General features: G+C 32.1%; 1 long non-coding RNA gene and 1 pseudogene across 2 annotated transcripts in view; one reads left to right on the top strand and one right to left on the bottom strand.

The window, feature by feature from the left end:
- LOC114295491 (ABC transporter G family member 35-like) overlaps positions 1-19,493 on the top strand; it is a 56,824-nt pseudogene that overhangs the window by 23,499 nt on the left and 13,832 nt on the right. The window contains exons 2-8 of the transcript XR_014356168.1: positions 1,087-1,296; positions 4,674-4,762; positions 4,958-5,116; positions 5,223-5,299; positions 5,431-5,484; positions 6,417-6,507; positions 11,525-11,825. The product of XR_014356168.1 is annotated as an ABC transporter G family member 35-like (transcript). The remainder of the gene's footprint in view (positions 1-1,086; positions 1,297-4,673; positions 4,763-4,957; positions 5,117-5,222; positions 5,300-5,430; positions 5,485-6,416; positions 6,508-11,524; positions 11,826-19,493) is intronic.
- Positions 15,365-19,224, bottom strand: LOC145813704 (uncharacterized). The gene is made up of 3 exons (XR_014356924.1): positions 19,132-19,224; positions 15,783-16,086; positions 15,365-15,454 (listed from the first exon to the last, which is right to left on the bottom strand). It is a non-coding gene; the product is annotated as an uncharacterized LOC145813704 (long non-coding RNA).

The raw sequence follows: 19,493 nt of genomic DNA, 5'->3' as shown, positions 1-19,493 counted from the left end.
TGTTTATGATTTAAATTTATAATTTTCATAAATGTGAATAACTCTTATGATCTTAATCCGACCTTTAAGTCAACCCACCTTTAAATATTGTCATATAAAAATATTATAATATATCATAATCAAATACCACTTGTAGTATAATTAAAGACCCAATGCACCACTTTAAATATAACCAAAAACATAAGAAATTTTAGTAAAGACATTTTCAATTAATAATCAAAATAATACACTGAGTAATAATCAAGTTTAATTTGTATATTATAAAATTTTCAATTGTATATATTTTTTTCAAATATATATATATATATTGATCATTTTTGATAAATTTGATTAACACAAATGAGGATTTGATTTCAAGTAATATACTTTCTTTTTTTTTAACTTTGAATGAAATTATTTTTAAGAACCTATTTTATATAGAATAACATACAGTAACAAAAATTTTCATCAATCATTAACAAATCTATTTGTGTTCAGCTTTTAATTATTAAAATTTTCTACACGTAAAGTATTAAGATTTAAAATTAATTTTTTATTTTAAAAACAAAATTTCCGTGCATCGCATGGGTCACCTACTAATGATATAAACAAATATAAATAAATAAAGGCAAAAAAAAGTTTATTATTTTCTGCTTTTTTGTCACTGGTTTTGATTTTATATTTTTTTAAAATTTTAAAATTTCTTAGCCTAGAAAGACTTGAAAAGAGAAAAACTTATGACACTAATTTCTTTTAAGAAAATTACAAAAGAGAAAAAGTTTGAATGAAAAATAACTTTTTTAACCATAGCAAAACAAAACTTAGGTATCTGATTAATTATTCATCAAACTAATTATATATTCATATTTTAACTTGGGGAGTTTGGCTCATGTGAACTCACAAATTAAAATTTTCTACCCTTTAACTTTGTCCTTGATTACAACTACTAAATAAAAATTATAAGTGCACAAAATCTAGTTAAAACAACACGACTGTCTTACATATGTATCTGTCTCATCTCATATTATTATATTTGATTCTGTGATCGAATTCTGTATATGTAAAAACAAATGGCTACTAAATTAGTATTTTACTTTGTGATTGCAGGGTAGGGATCAACCTTCCAACAGTAGAAGTTCGGTTTGAGCACTTAACCATCCAAGCCGATTGCTACATTGGTAACCGAGCTCTTCCAACCCTTGCAAATACAGCCCGAAACATGGCCGAGTCGGCTTTGAGTTGTGTTGGGATCCAATTGGCTGAGGCTACAAAACTCACTATTCTTAAAGATGCCTCTGGGATGATAAAACCATCAAGGTAATTAAATTCATTAAATTAATTTGTCTCCAATAATGTTAATAATATTTTATGATAATTATATATTTTTATAAAAAATAATTGGTAAACAAAATGTTTATGCAAGAATACATGTTCATGATGACGTGTTAATGATTTGTATAAAATTTTAAAAATAATAGTAGATGTTTGACTTGTAAAAGCATCACCAGCAAGAGTGAGAATTTGTAATAAGACATGATAATACGACTCGAACCGTATACAAAATTAATAGATTAGAGTTGATCATTTCTTAACACGAATACATGTATGACACGACCAGATAACACGAATATTAAACAGGTCGAGTTAGTGTCAAATCTGTATAACACGAAATTAATACGAATAACCTGTATAATGAAAAATTAGTTACACATTTTTATTTTATTTCCACTAAAGAGTATCATGACATTTTCTAATGTCTTATGTAATTACATCAAATTTATTAAAAAATATGTAAAATGAGATTTTAAGTTTAATATAGGGTTTGTTTTTACTTTTAATTGAACTTAATGTATTTTTTTGTCTATTATTTGAGTTAATCTAGTAAAAAATATAATAATAAAATATAATTTTTATAAATTAAGAAAATACAATTAAGTTGAAATTAAATATTTTATAAATGATTTCATTTAATAGATATTAGTTTCATTAAATTTAACTTGTGAAGAAATTTTCAAATTTTTTTCATGTATTTGATATTGTTAGGTTTTTATTGTTGGCAATCCCGTTTGACAAAACTCATTTGAGTTGTAATTGTTTTTGCACTTTATATTTCAGTGAGGTTATGAGTTTTTAGATGCGAATCCAACCCAAATTATGCTTTGCAAAGAAGTTTGTGATGTTAATACTTTCAAGATTGCCACTTCGCTGATTATGACGAGGATCGAGCTGCCCGGTCAGCTCGCGGGGGTCCAGGGGGCAGCGCCCTTTGGCGGGTCCGGGGCAGCGCCACGGCGGGGTCGAAGGGCAGCGCCCGGAAGCAATATACAAAATTGCATTCAAAGTTGCATGTCCGCCCTTGCTCGCTCGAGCGAAGGAGTGCTCACTCGAGCGAAGGCTGCGTCTAGCAAAAAACCTGAAAGAGATGAACGTATGCTCGAGCAAAGAGTGCGTGGCTCGAGCGAAGCCGTTTATGGAAAACACGCGTTTTTGGTTCCTCGCTCGAGCGAGAGAGTCTTCGCTCGATCGAGCATCGCGATTCAGATTTCTATAAGTACGGGTTTTTGTCAGATTTTAGGATTACTTCTCTAGATCTTCTTCTTGGGTTTTAGGGTTTATATCTAGGGATATTTTGCTAGTTTTCTTTGATGTTTCGATTGAGTATTCAACTCATGGTTTAAAGAGTATACATCAAAGGATTATTTGTTTGTTCTACACAAAAGAAAAAGTTGTTCTTCAGTGGATTCTGAAGAATTCGAGCCTGAAACTTTGGTAGATTCCGAAGTGGCTCATCGTCAAGACAATTCCGAGGTGAATACGGGGTTGGAAGAGGCACATAGAGGTTGGTTCAATTCAGGCGTGGATTCGCTAGGTAATTGAGAATATACCTGTGTAATTCCTTTATATCTTCTTAGTGGATTGTTTTGTGGCTATTGCCCATGGTTTTTTATCACAATTGGAAGTGTCCAATTGTGATTTTTCTACGTAAAATCGTTGTGTCGATTTTTCTTGATTGTTTGATTGAGATTGTTATATATACTGCTTAAAATTGATACATAATCACAAATCAACATCTAGGGAATTTCTAGATTTTTCAAATATTTTTAGTTAGGGTAAATTATAAATACACCTCTTAAGGTTTGCTTAAAATACGAATTGTCCCTTATGATTTGGAAAATTACAAATATCTCCCTGTAAAAAAATTTTATTTAACATAATTAACTGAAAAAGTAAAATTTCTAACTGTTTACTTATACAATAATAAAATTATCTGAATTATTAATTGAAATAAAATTTTAACATTATTAAAAACTGTTAATTAACTTGATGATTTATTAATAAAATAAACTATTTATTATGAAATTAAAAACCTTAAGAGGCATAATGTAATTTCCAGAACCACATGGAGTAATTTATAATTTAAGTAAATTTCAAGGGTGTGTTTGTAATTTACCCTTTTAGTTAATAGTGAAATTTTTTTCACATGACACATTAACACGATAAAAATCAAACACAAACCGAAAATGACATAATATAATAACACAAAATAATAAACGGATAAAATTAATATTGATATAATTTTAACATGAATTTAACATAACACGACCTAACATGACAGGACACACACCCTAATCTCGATTGGGTTTGCTAATCCACTGATTAGTGTCATACAACCGAGCATGTCAATTAATAAAAATTAGGTACAAAATTGCTCTCTAATTGATTACTTAAGCTAACATGGAGGATAGAGTCAGATGAGAGAGAAATGGAAAGGGTGGGTTGAGTTTAATGACTCTTTTTTTTTTTTAATTTATATATATATATGTATGTATATATATATATATATATTATTCTTACATAACACACTTTAACAAATACTTTAACTACATTATTAGAATACATATTCAGCTTTCGTTTGGGATGTGGGTTGACTTTTTAGCTTTTTGACTATCTTAGTTTGGGGTTAAAAAGTCTCGTTTGAGATAAACTTTTTGACTTTTTTTACTTTTGTAAGAAAAAAATGAAATGATTATGATTTGCTTGTGATATTTTATCTTGTTAACCTTTTAATCTATTTTATCTTTTTATGAATTTTAATCCAAAACCGACATGCCAAACATAAAATCTATAACAGTAATGCTAAGTGGCTCGAAAATTCATGACTTGAATAGCTCGAATATGTTAAAATGACATCGTTTAATATATTTAAATCATATAAATTCAAGTTACCAAACATTTTCCGAATCTATAATTTCGACTTAGAATCTACACCAAACCGCGCAAAAATGTCTGCTGAATAATACAGCTGCTCTCAATTTGTTTTTGGCTATGCCGACATGACATTGTTTATGTAAAGAAAACTGATAAATAAATACTTTTTACTTGTTGCACTATTTAGGATATGCTATTATACAAACAAAATTTATGTAAAAAAATTTATACATAATACGATTTATTAACATTCAACAATTTTACATACCAAACAAACAATAACCAGAAAAATACCTACAATTTAAAATCACCAAAGTGCACTTTTCTTGAATATATTCCATTTCTAATTTATTGTAAATCAAAAAAAATCTGTCATTTTAATTTATAATTTTAAAAATATTAATGTATCAATGTCACATTATTAAGTATGATTTTTTTTAATAATACTAATCATATAGTAATGATCTTGATTATTTATGGTATAGGATGACACTTCTGTTAGGCCCACCTTCTTCTGGGAAAACAACCCTATTGTTGGCACTGGCTGCAAAGTTGGACCCAAACTTAAAGGTCAGTTCCAAGTTTCCATGACCCCATATGGGGGCACCGATGTATAAGATTTTTCAAAAGTGAATTTACTAATAAATTTTATAAAATTTTATTTGTCTGATTTTGTGTTTGTAACAAAATTGTACTACTAATGTATGTAACTTTAAAATTTAATTAACAATCTTAGTAATTAATTATGAAAGGGAATATAATGTAAGAGGTAACGGAGAAGTCACTTATAATGAACACAAACTTAAAGAATTTGTACTGCAAAAGACATCTGCATACATTAGCTAGAATGATGTTTATATGGGTGAAATGACTGTCAAACAAACCCTAGATTTCTCTGCAAGGTGCCAGGGAGTCGGGACTCGATACGGTGCTTAATCAATCAATTCTTAAACCTAATTTCAATTTATTTTATTTTTTTAAGTAAAACATTTAGTTTTGATTCTGTATTTGATTGTTGATTAATCAAATTATAGATCTCCTAACTGAGCTTGCAAGAAGGGAGAAAGCTGCAGGTATTTTTACGGAGGGTGAGGTCGATCTTTTCATGAAGGTAATTTCGCAAGATTACAAAATGGTTTGACTGGATATTTGTTTTTTCCAATTGTCATTAATTGTATAGTTATATGCAAATAATTGCGTTTTGATTGTAATGCTTTTTTTTTTCTCAAATACATATATCAGGCAACTGCAATACAAGGAGTTGAGAGCAGCCTCATTACTGACTACACTCTTAGGGTAAGTTGAACACTTCATTTACTATTTTACCCTTTGCATACAACCTCAAAAAAGATACGTGCACAGAACTAGAATACTACTTCATAACTCATAGACTAGCATGCCATCTTGTTGAGTTTGAAAAAAGATCTGTACACAAAATTGGATACAGAATTTTGCATCCTAGCTCATAGACTAGTATGCCATCCTGTTAAGTTGGAAAAAAGATACGTGTACGAAGCTGAACATAAAATTGGCTCTGTTTGGTAGGGGTTATTTTCAACTTATTTCAGTTTTTAGCTTAATTTAAGTTATTTTGATGGGTTTAATTCAGCTTAACAATACAGCTTATAGCTTTTTGTAAGTCAAAAATCAACTTATTCTTTGAGTTGGGGAGGAGAAGCTTAATTTATAAGTCAAAAATCAGCTTATATTCACAGTTATAAGTTATAAGCTGTTAAGTTATCAGGTATAATCACTTTCCCACAACTCTACTAAACGGGCCATTATGCTTCACAACTCATAAACCAGCATGCCATCATTTTAAATTGAAAAAAAGACGTGCACAAAATTAAACCGTCGAACACATCCAATTATGTGATGTGACCGAGTTTTGTACACGTAAAATTACTATTTTAAGTTCTCTATCTGGCTTTTTATTTAGTTAATTAGAGAGTGTTGACAAAGTCATCACCAACCCTACTCTCATGCATTGAGTTGTTTAGTAAAACACATCTCCGTCAAAGATCTCTGCTTACCTACAATGTGGGTGGTTGATGGATAAATTGAGAGACTAATGGATTCTTTGTTTTTTTTTTAAGACTTTGGTTGGTGAACAACTGTTTTTTAAATATTAAAATTATAGAATTTACCTATTCAAATGTTTTTTTTTTCCTAATATGTAATTTATTTATTTATTTATTTATTTATTTATGTTAACTGAATTAATACAGATTCTTGGACTGGATGTGTGCCAAGACACTATTGTTGGGGATGAAATGATGAGAGGAATATCAGGAGGACAGAAAAAGAGAGTAACAACAGGTTGGTTGATTTCCTCTTTTCCATAATTGTCATGAAGAAAAAAATGGATTATCACATAACAGTATTGTCAATCGATTAGAGTTTGGTGTACACCTAATCCCATTTTAATTTTTTGTTGGCCCGTGATATCAGTAGGATGGTGTCACCATTGCTAACAAAGAGAACAATTAGCGACACAAAAAATGCATTAAAAAAAACATAAAATATTAAGGTTTTTTTAAAATTAGCTAAAAAGCTAGTTTATTGGCTATAAAAAAAAATTTATACTGAAAATCCTAATTTTGTTTGGCATATTTTTAACTTTTTGACTTTTTTAATATTTTTTTTAAAGTGATTAAAGTGAGAATTTTTTTTTTTATATATACCAAATAATTTTTTTAGCTAATAAACTAACGTTTTAGCCACAACTAAATGAAGCAGAAGTGAGTGACCCAAATTTAATGAATTATACATTTTATTTTCTATACGTATTTTTTTTTGTCATTTTCCTTATTGTTATTAACAAGAAAACAACCCACCACCAACCAAGATAAATATAGATGAGTAAAGTATGCTTTTCGCAGCATCAAAATTCAAAGGGGAATAGAAATGAATTATATTGACCAATTCCTAGAGTTGACCCACCAACCCCCCTCGTGGAGACCATGCATATCATGCTACTAGTACTACTACTTATTCTCATCCCAAAAGAGAGACTCGTCTTAATTTATTAATTCTAAGACCTAATAAAAGGTTATTCAATTATTTGTTGTCAAAATCATCCCCCCCTCCCCCCAAAAAAAAAAAATTGTAAGAGTACTATATTTTCTGCAACAATTAACTACTTTAGCTTATTTTGAGAAATATATTAAAAGTTAATTTTTTTTAATTTCTTTTTTAATCTTTTTATACCAAAACAAAAACAAAACAAAACAAAAACAAAAAAAAAAAGAAAGAAACTAAAGGCTTTGGCAAATAGGTCCATTCCCACCGCAGCACAACACGACCCAAAGGGCACCTATTCTAACAACTATTTTGTTGACATCACACATGTTTAATGAAAGAATTTGACTTTTTCCAATTCAAGTCTTCAATCCATACCGGTGGTCGTGGAGTGGAAAAGTAGTCTCCTTTTACATAGTTGAGCAAGGTTTGATTTTTAGGAGTCATAATTAGTGATCTATTTTTTAAACAGTGAAATTGATTATGTTGTATTCTAATTGTAACTCTACCTTCTATGTTAGGGATTAATGCATTCTTCTCTTATTTCAGTGATGGGTCCCTTCTTTTGAATTGAATTAAATTTGACCGACAACCAGTTATTCCGAGGTCAGAGCCCACAGATCCTATGATACCTCTACAGATGTTATGATACCCTACAGAGCATCCTTTTTTTCTGTTAAAAAAAAATTAACAAGAAGTCATTATTGATAAAGTGAGTTTAATTTTTGTGTGAACAAAAACAAATCTTTTCATTAGTTAAAGTATTAAAAAATTTCATTTTAAATGAAATTCATCACACTTTAAATAAAGTTTATTATGTTATTTTAATGAATAAGAGTGTGTGTTCATCACATCTTTTATTCACTCGTCATTCCTGAACTGTGACATGAGAAAATTAAGAATTGCACCTTCAAGCATCTTTCACTATCTAGGAAAACCACAAAACATAAAAATAAAAAGATAAAGAAGAAGATATTTATCGATGAATTTCACTTTTTCTTTTTCTTTTTTAAACCTCCTACAAGTACGTCGTGTATAAGATGGTTTTTAAATTTTGACATTTTTATAATTTAGTATGAATTTTGACAATTTAACAAGTTTTGTTATTATTCAACTTCTAATTCAATTAAGTTACAAGTTGATCCACCGAGTTTGTACTTTTCCAGTCTTACCATTTCAAATGCAATTTCCCTTCCTTATTTCCCTCCAACCAAATAATTAAAAAAAAATATTGGGAGCACAAAAACATATTAATGAATGGGCTTGGGTTACTGTGTTAAAGTATATAATATATTAGTAGATAATGAGCCTCCCTTTCGGTGCCTTTCGGTGCTAGTGCTTCACTTTCCATCATGAGCTCAAACATGTATTGTCTGTAACCTTCTCCTATATAAAGGAGCCACTGAACAATTACATTACATTAATTAACATCAATACATACATAATTGTTTCTCTCTCTCTTTCCCTATACATTAATTCTAATATGGTATCAGAGCAAAGTTGAGAACCTAGTATTTTCGTTTCACCGGCGGGCGGCAGCCTCGCCTTGGCCGCCCGCCGGACCTCTCATCTCTCAACTGTTTCTGCATGACTTCCATCACAATGAAGGCACAAGCCTTGTTCAGATCAACCTTGCCAATTTCAATTATGTACTTCAGCCTCTTTGTGCTTCCATACACGCTGCAGATCTCTCAACAATGGCAACAACCCTCACTTCTTATCTCTCCTCCAAGCCCAAGACCCAAAATTGGATCTGACCAAGACCTCTTTCTTGGACCAGTCCTCCTTCAAGAGCTCACAACCACCTTAGCCATACAAGACTGTGTGTTATGGTTCATGGACACCAAAGCCCAGTTGGTCACAACACCACCGACTCTCTAAACATGGAGCCCTCACTATTAACATCGTGAAAGAGAGTGCATTGCAGGTGGGGGACCATTCGGATTGCGGACTCTTGCGAATCCACAAGCACCACCGGCCTTGCAATCTCCGACTGATGATCATCACATCTAATGGAAACTGTTTGATGCATTTATTATTTCCATTTTCTCGTCTTTTCTCGCGGTTCTCTCAATACACCACTTCTGTTTCAAGCGCGGGTTTTGCATAGCTTTCATCATTTTTGTCAAGTGAGACCATGAGTGAGTGGTGTTCAGGTGAGACCATGCAAATGTTCAGGTGAGACCATGCAAAACAATAATAAAATATATCAAACCCATCTCGGGTCTCTCTCTCTCTCTCTTGGGGTCAGATGGGTGCGTGTTGTTCAAGTGAGACCATGCAAAACAATCATAAAATATATCAATACAACTTGTGCCACCCACCCCTCATCATATCTTCATATTTGTTTACTCTTTCAACTTCCAACCATCTATCTTTCATCATTGTTTGCCCACCCACCGAATTGCCTATGACCATCTATTATATATATATATAATATATAATAGATTGTATTCTTCCTGCAAACTCCTCCTAATTCCCACTACCCCCACTTTACCTTTATTTCTTTTATTTTATCTTCCCTTTTCCATTCCAAAAAAAAAAAAACAAAAACCAAAAAAAAAAACAAAAACAAAAACAAAACAAAACAAAAACAAAACACAAACCAAAACCACCAACCACAACCACCACAAACACCATTCCTGGATTTAACAAAACCGTGGGCCCCGAAACCACATGAACCACTTTCCTTATTTTCCCAATCTTTCGTTTTGATTTCAAATATATTCTTATTATCTCTTTCTTTATTTTTCTTTCACATTATTTTTAATCTTTTTCAAATTCCATTCATACCATATAGCTTTGCACACCAAACCTTGTTTTATTCATCTCAGGAATCTACTTCCATCGCATTCTCACCAGAGAGTTACAAAAAACAAAAAAAAAAAAAAAACTGTCATTTCTTCTTGTCGGGATCAAACCCGATCACAAACAAAAACTCTACTCTGCCGCCGGTCTCTTCTTCTTGCCTCCGTCCTGGACGGCCCTTGACGGTGTTGCCTCCGTGTTTCCCATGCCGTCGAGCCTGTTCCCTCCCCCTCTGCTCCTCCACTGCAGCATATGGCGGACCTCCAAATCGGAACATAACGGTGGCCTTCCGCTTCAGCTCCTTGTTTTCCGCTTTTAGCACGCATATCTCTGCTTGCGCATCCTTATACATGCGCTGGAGCAGAGCCAGTTGGGCGTTTAACTGCTGCACCTCATTTGTCCTACTCTGAAGCCGGTGCGACAAGTTTGTGACTGCCGTCATGATCTCCACACATGACTTCAATGTATACTAATTGGCCTCAATATCTGATTGCGCTGCCATTATTTGCTCCACAGACCGCATAGGAAAGGTCAACAGAGCAAAACCAGGGGCGCTTGGTTGAGGTTCAAGGGCAACCGCACCAGTTATCTCTCTTGTGGACTCGTTGAGGTCTGGAAAGAGAGTGAGCAAACCACGGGAAAAAGAGGCCATGTTTTGGGTTGTTGAGTGTTTCCGAGCAGCAGCGATTTCAAACTGGTAATGTCAGCATGGGTTGGTTGCAGAGTGTTTCAGAACGAAGATGTTCAGCGGTTTCAGACTTGTTTGGTTTGCACAGCCTCCGCCTCGGTTTATATAGACAATGACGACGCGGACGACACGACGCTCTGTCAATCACGTGCATCGCCGCGTGTCCGGCGCAACTTTTGATGGCTCGCCGCTCGACGATTTCTGTCGGGCACGGCTTTTGATGCAGTGGGCGCTCCTTTTGAGGGCGCGACTTTTGAGGGCTCGATATATATATATACATGTATATCTTTTGAGCAACTTATATACACAATCCTATAGTGTCATCTACAACGGTCCGGCCTGACCCCGTAAACTGTCCCGACATTGATTCCGGTCAGCTTCTACAACGGTCCGACATGACCCCATAAACTGTCCCGACATTGATTCCGGTTAGCTCCTACAACGGTCTGACACAACCATACAGTGTCTTCACCAACGGTCTGACACGACCATACAGTGTCTACTATCCTCTTTTATTTATGTATTAGTTTATTTTCACGTTTTGTTCCTTTCCAAACTCAAGTCGGTTTGTACCTATCCTCCTTGAGTTTGAGGGGGGGGATGTTAGAGTATATAATATATTAGTGGATAGTGAGCCTCCCTTTCGGTGCCTTTCGGTGCTAGTGCTTCACTTTCCATCATGAGCTCAAACATGTATTGTCTGTAACCTTCTCCTATATAAAGGAGCCACTGAACAATTACATTACATCAATTAACATCAATACATACATAATTGTTTCTCTCTCTCTTTCCCTATACATTAATTCTAATTTACTGCAGGAGAGATGATAGTTAGGCCTACTAAGACACTATTCATGGATGAGATATCAACGGGCCTAGACAGCTCCACAACATTTCAGATTGTGAGTGTTTGCAGCAGATTGTGCACCTCACCGAGGCCACGGTCCTGATGTCCCTACTCCAGCCTGCTCCTGAGACGTTCGATCTATTTGATGATATCATACTCTTATCGAAGGGTCAGATTGTCTATCAAGGCCCACGAGAAAACGTAATTGAGTTCTTTGAGAGTTGTGGATTCAAATGCCCAGAGAGAAAAGGAACCGCTGATTTCTTGCAAGAGGTAATCATATAATTGGCATCATTCTAATATGGTAGGTTGTGACGTACCATATCAGAGAAGCCAAAGCCCCTGATCCAAAAAAAAACCAAAACCCAAGCCCGCAATAATAGTGATGGGCTTATGGGCCCACATAATTTTGTATACAAATGAGACCGAGAAGCCCACTTAATTGCAATTGAATGACAAATGTGGAAAATAAATGGGCAAATTACCCGCAAGTCCTACTTAAGAGAGGAAAATTTTATTTAGTCCAACAACTTTCTGTGTACTCTCAGTGCACATTTTTCTCTTTTCTCTACACTTTCATTGCCTTCTTCTTTTTCTCTTTCTCTTTTTGATATCTGACGATCGGCGACAACTAGCCTTTCTTCTTTTCTTTCTTTTGCTAATATACAATCACTGACGACCACCATCAACACTGACAACAAATGAGATGAATTTTCAATGAATAAAATAAGTAGATCTACTCAAATCTAATATAGATCTACTCATATCTATATCAAATCTGGCTAGATCTAAATAAAAAATAGTTGCCATAATACAATCCTCTCTCTATATTGTGTCTCTCTCTCTCTCTTTCAATCTCTCAGTTTCTACTTTTTCTCTACTATGCACTTCTCTTTTCCTATTTTAATGGAGAAAATTTTCAAATTGTAAACAAATTGTTTTCGAATTTTAGTTACAAGCAGTGAAAACTATAAAATTTTCCAATTTTGGTTTTTTTTAGTGCTAAAATGAATCATTTTTTAAAATTATAAAATTTTGCACTTTCGTAACATGCTTTAAAATTGTAAAATTTTATAATTTCATTACATGTTTTTCAATTTGATTAATAAGGATAAATGCTTAATAGAATTATTTTTTGAAACTGTAACAATTTTAAAATTTCAAAGTTTGTTTTTTAATTTAATTAATATTGAAGATTATTTGCTTAAACCCTACAAAAGTTAAAAAATATCATATTTTTTTCCCATTATTATTGTTTGTTATTGTTATATTTTTTTTTTCTTTCAATTTATCAATATTTAGTACATGTTACTATATTTTTGGTTCTAACTTTTCCATTTATTCTTTTTTTTTGACAATATTTTGGACATTCCGTGAGTCTCCGATGATGTTCTTGATATCCAGCGAACGTTCTGGATACTCCTGTTACTTCCAATGACGTTCAGAACACTTGGTGATACTCCAGCGACTTTCCAGTAATGTTGAATAATCCGACGAGCCTCCAGTAATGGCTGAAGTCTGATGGTGGTGGAATGTAACATCTTTAAATTTAAAAATATATATATTAAAAAAATTTAGTAACAATTAAAAATATGTAGAACTAATTGGTACAAGTGTTTTATTTTGAAACTGGATGGATTTTAAACTTTGTATATGAGAGCTATCCGTAAATTCTTCAAAATAAATAAACAAATAAATAATTGATTTTCTTTTGCCTTCAGTGATTAATTTTAAAAATTTGTCAAAATTCTTACTTTTTAGGTGAGGACCTAATTTTTTTTTTCCCCCTATAAATCACTAAACACAAAAAAATTAAAATTAAAATTAAAATTATTTTATCATCTTTTGTCAATTCTTCATATTTGATCCATTGTTTTAAAATTACTTTTCTAATCCAATAAGACCTACTCAAAAACACAGTCCGATCTAGATTATTTCTAAATATGGATCCTACCCTATAAGAATTGAATCTAGATATTGTATTTCTGAATAAAATTTTGGATACCTATAATTACTGATGTAAAAAAATAAATACAACGCAAAAAATAGATAAAAAAAGGTGTTTACTAAAAAATGTGTTTTTGTCACTAGGGATGGCAATTTAAAACCGGCCCGATAGCGACTCGATCCCCCGATCCCAATTTGAACGGTTTTTCTTCGAAAAATATCCTCAACGGGACGGAGATGGTATTCAAAAATTATTCCCCGATTAATTTCAGGCCGAGGACGATGATAAGTGCCAAATCCCCAGCCCTGGCCCGACTGTCCCCGACGTATTATATATATATATATAATATAATATAATATAATATAATATAATATGCTTTATACTGATTGCCTTATCTCTTATAATATAACTAGCGTATGCCCGTGCCTAAAGGCACGGTGTAAATAATATTAAGATTAAAATGTTGTTATAAAAATATATTGAAATATTTTTCTTCTTAAAGAAACTGTAACAATTTTGGTTGTATTACATGCTCTACAAAATTCAAATAGAATAACAACTCCCCTAATCTTAATGCAAATTAATAAACACATATCAGATTTATAATGTTCACTAATATTACAAATCAAAATATAAGAGCAAGTAAAAAAAAATTATAAACACTAAACAAAAAACATAAATTAAAGTTATTGTATACTAAATCTATAATAAAAAGAAAAAAAAATACCAAATCTATATAATAAAGCACATTAGTAATGGATACAATCTTGTTAAACACAGAAGTTTTACAATCTTGGAACAGCTTGGAATAGCTTTTCTTCTCTTGCTTAGACCACCCCAGCTAGCTGACCTCTTCAAGAAGCTGCTTGGATTGCCAAAGCAGCAATGAAAGTTGGTCTCTAAATTGAAGTTGTTTCTCAGATGCCCTTTCTCAAACAGGTAGAGCTCAAGGATAAAAGGCTCTTGTTGCTCTTGGAGAAGCTCTCCAAGTTGTTTGGGCATGGAGGAAGCCGTTGGAGCTGTGAAGCCAAATGGGTTAAGAGAGGGGGTATGAGAATCAAGACGCCGCAAAAAATAAAAAGAGACAATGTTAACCAACCTCTGTTTGGCAACAACTAAATAAGTTATATATATAGATTTTTTATCTTTAATGAATTTTTTTCAAATTTGTGTCATCTTTTTTTTTTTAATCTTTAAAAAAAAAACTTTTTTCTCTTATTTGGAAGGATCTAAAAGGTAGAAAAAAAATTAATTTTTTAAAAAAAAATCTTCAATAAAGACAAAAAAAAAAGCCAAAAAAATGGACTAAAAAAAATGCAGGTTTATCTAGTCTAGTAAAACTTAAAAGAAAAAGTTTTTGAAAAAAAAAATTAAGTAAAAATGAAAAAAAGTGCTAAAGCATCTGTTATACCAAACTGAAAAAGGTAAGGCATGAATTTATTATATTTTGTGATTTCTCATTTATGAATATGAACAACAACACATGAGATTCTGGGATTAGTTGAAGAACAGATGATGAGTTGCAGTTACAGTAGTTGCAGATGTATTAATTGATTAGGGATAGACAAAGCATATCTGTCAGTTTGGGGACTGAACAAAGAGCAGAGAAACCAGAGAGAAGATTGGGGAGATTTAAATGAGAGTGGAGAAGAGTTGAAGAAAGAGTGTTAGGGTAAGGACAAAACAGTGATTGGAACAAAACATTGAAATAGAAAAATAAGAATATCAAGGAATTGTTTTGAATTGCAGCACTACAATCAGAGTTTTGCTAAAATTCCAAACCAATATCAAGGACTCACATCAAACAGAATTCAAACAACAAATTCAAACAACTCGACACAGTGATGAAGAGCAGAGAAAAGGAGAGAGTTCGAAGTCTTACCTTGCGAGTGCGAGTTTGAAGGGAGCCGAAGGAAAAACAGCGTCGTTTGAATTGCAGCAAGGGAAATTGTCCCTGTATTCCAGTCAGTAAATTTTCTATCAGCGTTGTAATTTTAATTTCGGACAGAATTCTTCATTTAGTAAATGATAATGTAATAGAGGTAGAAAGAGAAGGGGAAAAGAAAACTTTAAAATATAAATTTCACGGAAGGGGATGCTCTCAAAGCCCAAACATGAAATGAGATCAGTCCCACTTCCTACTGGTATAAATTAGTTACTGTAACATTAAAAGAACAATAACAATAACACACCAAACCATAAAATTAAAAGCTGAAATAACAAAAGTTGAGAAAGAAAGAAGGAGATGAGTGAAACAACAAAATTTGAGAGAAATAACTTACCAGAGTGATCTCTGATGGGGGGAAAGAAGGAAACAACAAAAGTTGAGAAATAATGGAAACTAAATGACAAATAATAACAGTATGGAGAATGGAAACACCCTTAATGAGGGCCAAAAAGAAATAGAGAAGGGTAAGAATTTCCACTCTGTTTATTCTCTCTTTGCTGAATGACTTTTATGGACAGATGAGAAGGCTCCAAAAGGTCATTTGTTTCAAGAAATTAAAAACTTGCAATGCTCCCATGCCTGCATTTCCAAGAGTCCACATGGATGGCGCTGCTGCTAATGCATTAGCTAATGCTTTTCTGCACATAGAGAAGAACCAAAATATAAAAAATATTCAAAACAATCATATCAAAAAAGAAAAAGAACCTGAAGTGGAAAAAAAATTAATAAAATCAAAATTTAGTGAGAAAGCTGGAACTTGACACTGGAATTTTCAGGGGCCTCAGTGTCAGATTCTTTCATCATATTATGCACCCACAGCTTTCCTTCATTGGTTGTGGCAACTATTTAATGTGATGCTGTAGTAAATTATGCAATGGAAATAATGAAAAGAATGCTATGGCAGAATGATGCAGTCCCTGGTAAGAAAGAAACTACCTGCGAAGATTTTTTTGGATGAATAACTACCTGCCAAGATGGTCATGCTCAATACACGGATAATACTGAATTTCCATGTAGACTATTGGAAATGCAAGCATCAAGAACTTCAAGTTAATTTCTACTGAAATGAAAATGCCTATAAGAATTTAAGTTGAAGAGTTTTCTTTGCCTTTTCTTTGCTTTTTGTTTTTTGGTTTAAGAGTTTTGGTGGTCATAGGTTATGTTAAAGGAATATTTATTTATTTTTCTTTTGAAAAAGTAGGGAGTGAATACACCAATTTATAGAAAATTCAAAAAATTATGAACTGCCCTTGAACAAACATTTTTTCTTTTCAAAGAGTAGGGTATAGAAAATTCAGAAAATTTATATAAACATTCAACTAAGAAATCAGAACATTGAAATTTGTAGAAACATTCAGCAAAACATTGGGATTAATCTTCTATTTTGGGGTTTGAACAGACACAGCCACAGAAAAGCCTGATAGAGAGAAAATCAGACCTCATTTGAACACAAATAACAAATAACAATTAGTGATTGAAGTATATCACTCCGGAAACAAAGAAACGACCTTGAAGCCCAACAATTCCAATAATCAGAACATCAATGTGCAAAGAAACTCTTCAATCCCAATATAAGGAAATTAAACACAAACAAAAATAAAATAAAATAATATGATCCATCATGCACTTCAAAAATAAAGGAGAGAAAAATTGGAAAACAAAATAAAATATAAACCCCTTAAATAAAATAAAATAAAAATTGGAAAAATTTGACACAAATTATTTAAATAAAAAAAGTATATTTTATTTATAACATTTTCAAAAATAAATTAAACAATACCTACAGTATGCTCGTACCTAAAGGCACGGTGTAAATAATATTGTAATCAAAATATAATTATAATTTATACGTATCATCTTAAAATTTATATAGTCTGTAGTATTTTTTGATAAAAATATTGAAAAAATATAAAGAAATACTATTTTTCTTAAAGAACTTGTAATAATTTTACTTGTATCACACGCTCTACAGAACTTAAATAAAATAACTCCACTAACCTTAATGCAAATTAAGAAACAAACATATAAGATTTAAAATGTTCAAAATATATGAGCAAGCCAAAAAAAATTATTAACACTAAACAAAATATACAAATCAAAGCTATTGTACAGTTGCTAACATTCAATAATAAAAAAAAATTACTGGACACCAAATAAAACACACCAGTAAGTGCTCTGCAATCTTAATAAACTAATGTATACCCGTGCCTAAAGACACGGTGTAAATAATGTTTTTTTTTTTTTTTGAATAATTTTCATTTATCATTCTCTCTTAAGTTAGGAAAATTGACAATCAAATATACCTAAAATTCTGTTTACCCATGACACACAAAATGAATAGATAGCATGCATTTGAGCAAGAAGATACCCTTTATTATAGATACAACTTCAGAATAAGAGGAATAACAAAATGGTGTTTTCCCTTTGGAGCACCCCATGCCAATACGAAAATGGTGTTCTTGATCAAAATCCAAATAGAAGACACCTCCAAATGTCTACCTCTCAAACCAAACCAAACCAAATCTATACAAGTTTATACAACATCAATCTCCCTCTAAATAATCTTTAACTTTATACAATGTCAATCACTTTCAAAATTTAGCAATGATAAAACCAAAAATAGTATAAATTATGCCCTCAAACTCCTAGCTTTGCACTAATATAAATTTATTGACGTGCAATGCATGTTCTTACACTACTACACATAGTCAAAAGACGCTTTATGGGTAAAGAGACTACTTTTAACTATCAAAACAAATATTCAAAAAGTGAATTAGGATATTCACAAATTACTTTCACATATAGACATGACAAAGTTTTAAATTTACACTTGAAAACGAACTACATAGTTCCATACACTTGAAAATGACAAATGAAGATAAGTTTTTTCATCAACAAAAGGGCAAAAATAACTGTAAAGCTAATGATGCCTAAGCTCTCCTAGCCTATAACTCATGCCTGAAGGCAATCCCAACAAACAAACAAACAAACAAACAAACAAACAAACAAACAAAAAATATATATAACATTGATTATTGGGATTTCTCAAGCGATAGCACTTGTCAACCTTCACTGGGTTTAACAAAATTACCAAATTCAATAGAGTACTCACCAATTTTGCTAACTGTTGTAATTGATAAGTAGCTCACAACCTAGTAATGACATCAACTTCATCACCACAACCAAATTAGCATGACCGATCAAAAACTTATCATAGAGTAGAAGCAAGCTATAGAGGCACACACTACGACCTAATTTTCAATCGGAGGAATACAAAAAATATGTAACAGAACATTATTAGCTATCCCGACCATCATTTTCTTTAAGGATGGAATTATTATAAAGATACCCCATTGCTGAAAATAGATTATAAAAAATGAAATGCGAATTTGGGAAGGGAATAGCTCCAATGAACTTTTTCCACACTAACAGCATTCTCATTAAAATTCCATATACAATGGAAAACCAATCTGCTAACCAAAACATTTATGAAGCAGCGGGTTCAATTGGAGAAAATAAAATTAAATCAAATTAAAATGGTCAAAGTCATCCACAACATGTTCTTTCACCATTCTATTACGAAAATGGGTCAAAGCCATGGCATCATTTGCCATAAATATTGCAAAGCCAAACTGCATCTCACGAAAGTATTATTTGATATAAAATGGAGAAAGTTATCATACCAAATTCAAAGCACAAAAACTCTGAAGGCAGTCAAGCTTATGCTTCCACTTGGTAACTACAGTGAAGGAAATAAAGAAGAGACTCTATTTTAGATATTTTATCAAACATTCTACTGGCAAAATTACAAAATATGCTATATAATTGCAACACACAAAAACATAAGAGTTTGACTATAACCTATATATAATTAAATCAAAAATAGTATGCGAAGGGAAAATTTTGAGAAAATGAATAAGCATAAAGTTTTACTTGGGTTTAAGTCTCGTCCACCTGTAATTTATAGGAAAAGCTTTTTATTAAGAGGAAATTAGATATAATAAATAAATAAAAGCCTCAACCTATAAGAAAGATGTAGTAGAAA

Source organism: Camellia sinensis, chromosome 15 (assembly GCF_055761805.1).
Source record: "Camellia sinensis isolate YWXY chromosome 15, ASM5576180v1, whole genome shotgun sequence".
NCBI lineage: Eukaryota > Viridiplantae > Streptophyta > Magnoliopsida > Ericales > Theaceae > Camellia > Camellia sinensis.
This window is presented reverse-complemented; position numbering and strand designations above follow the sequence as displayed.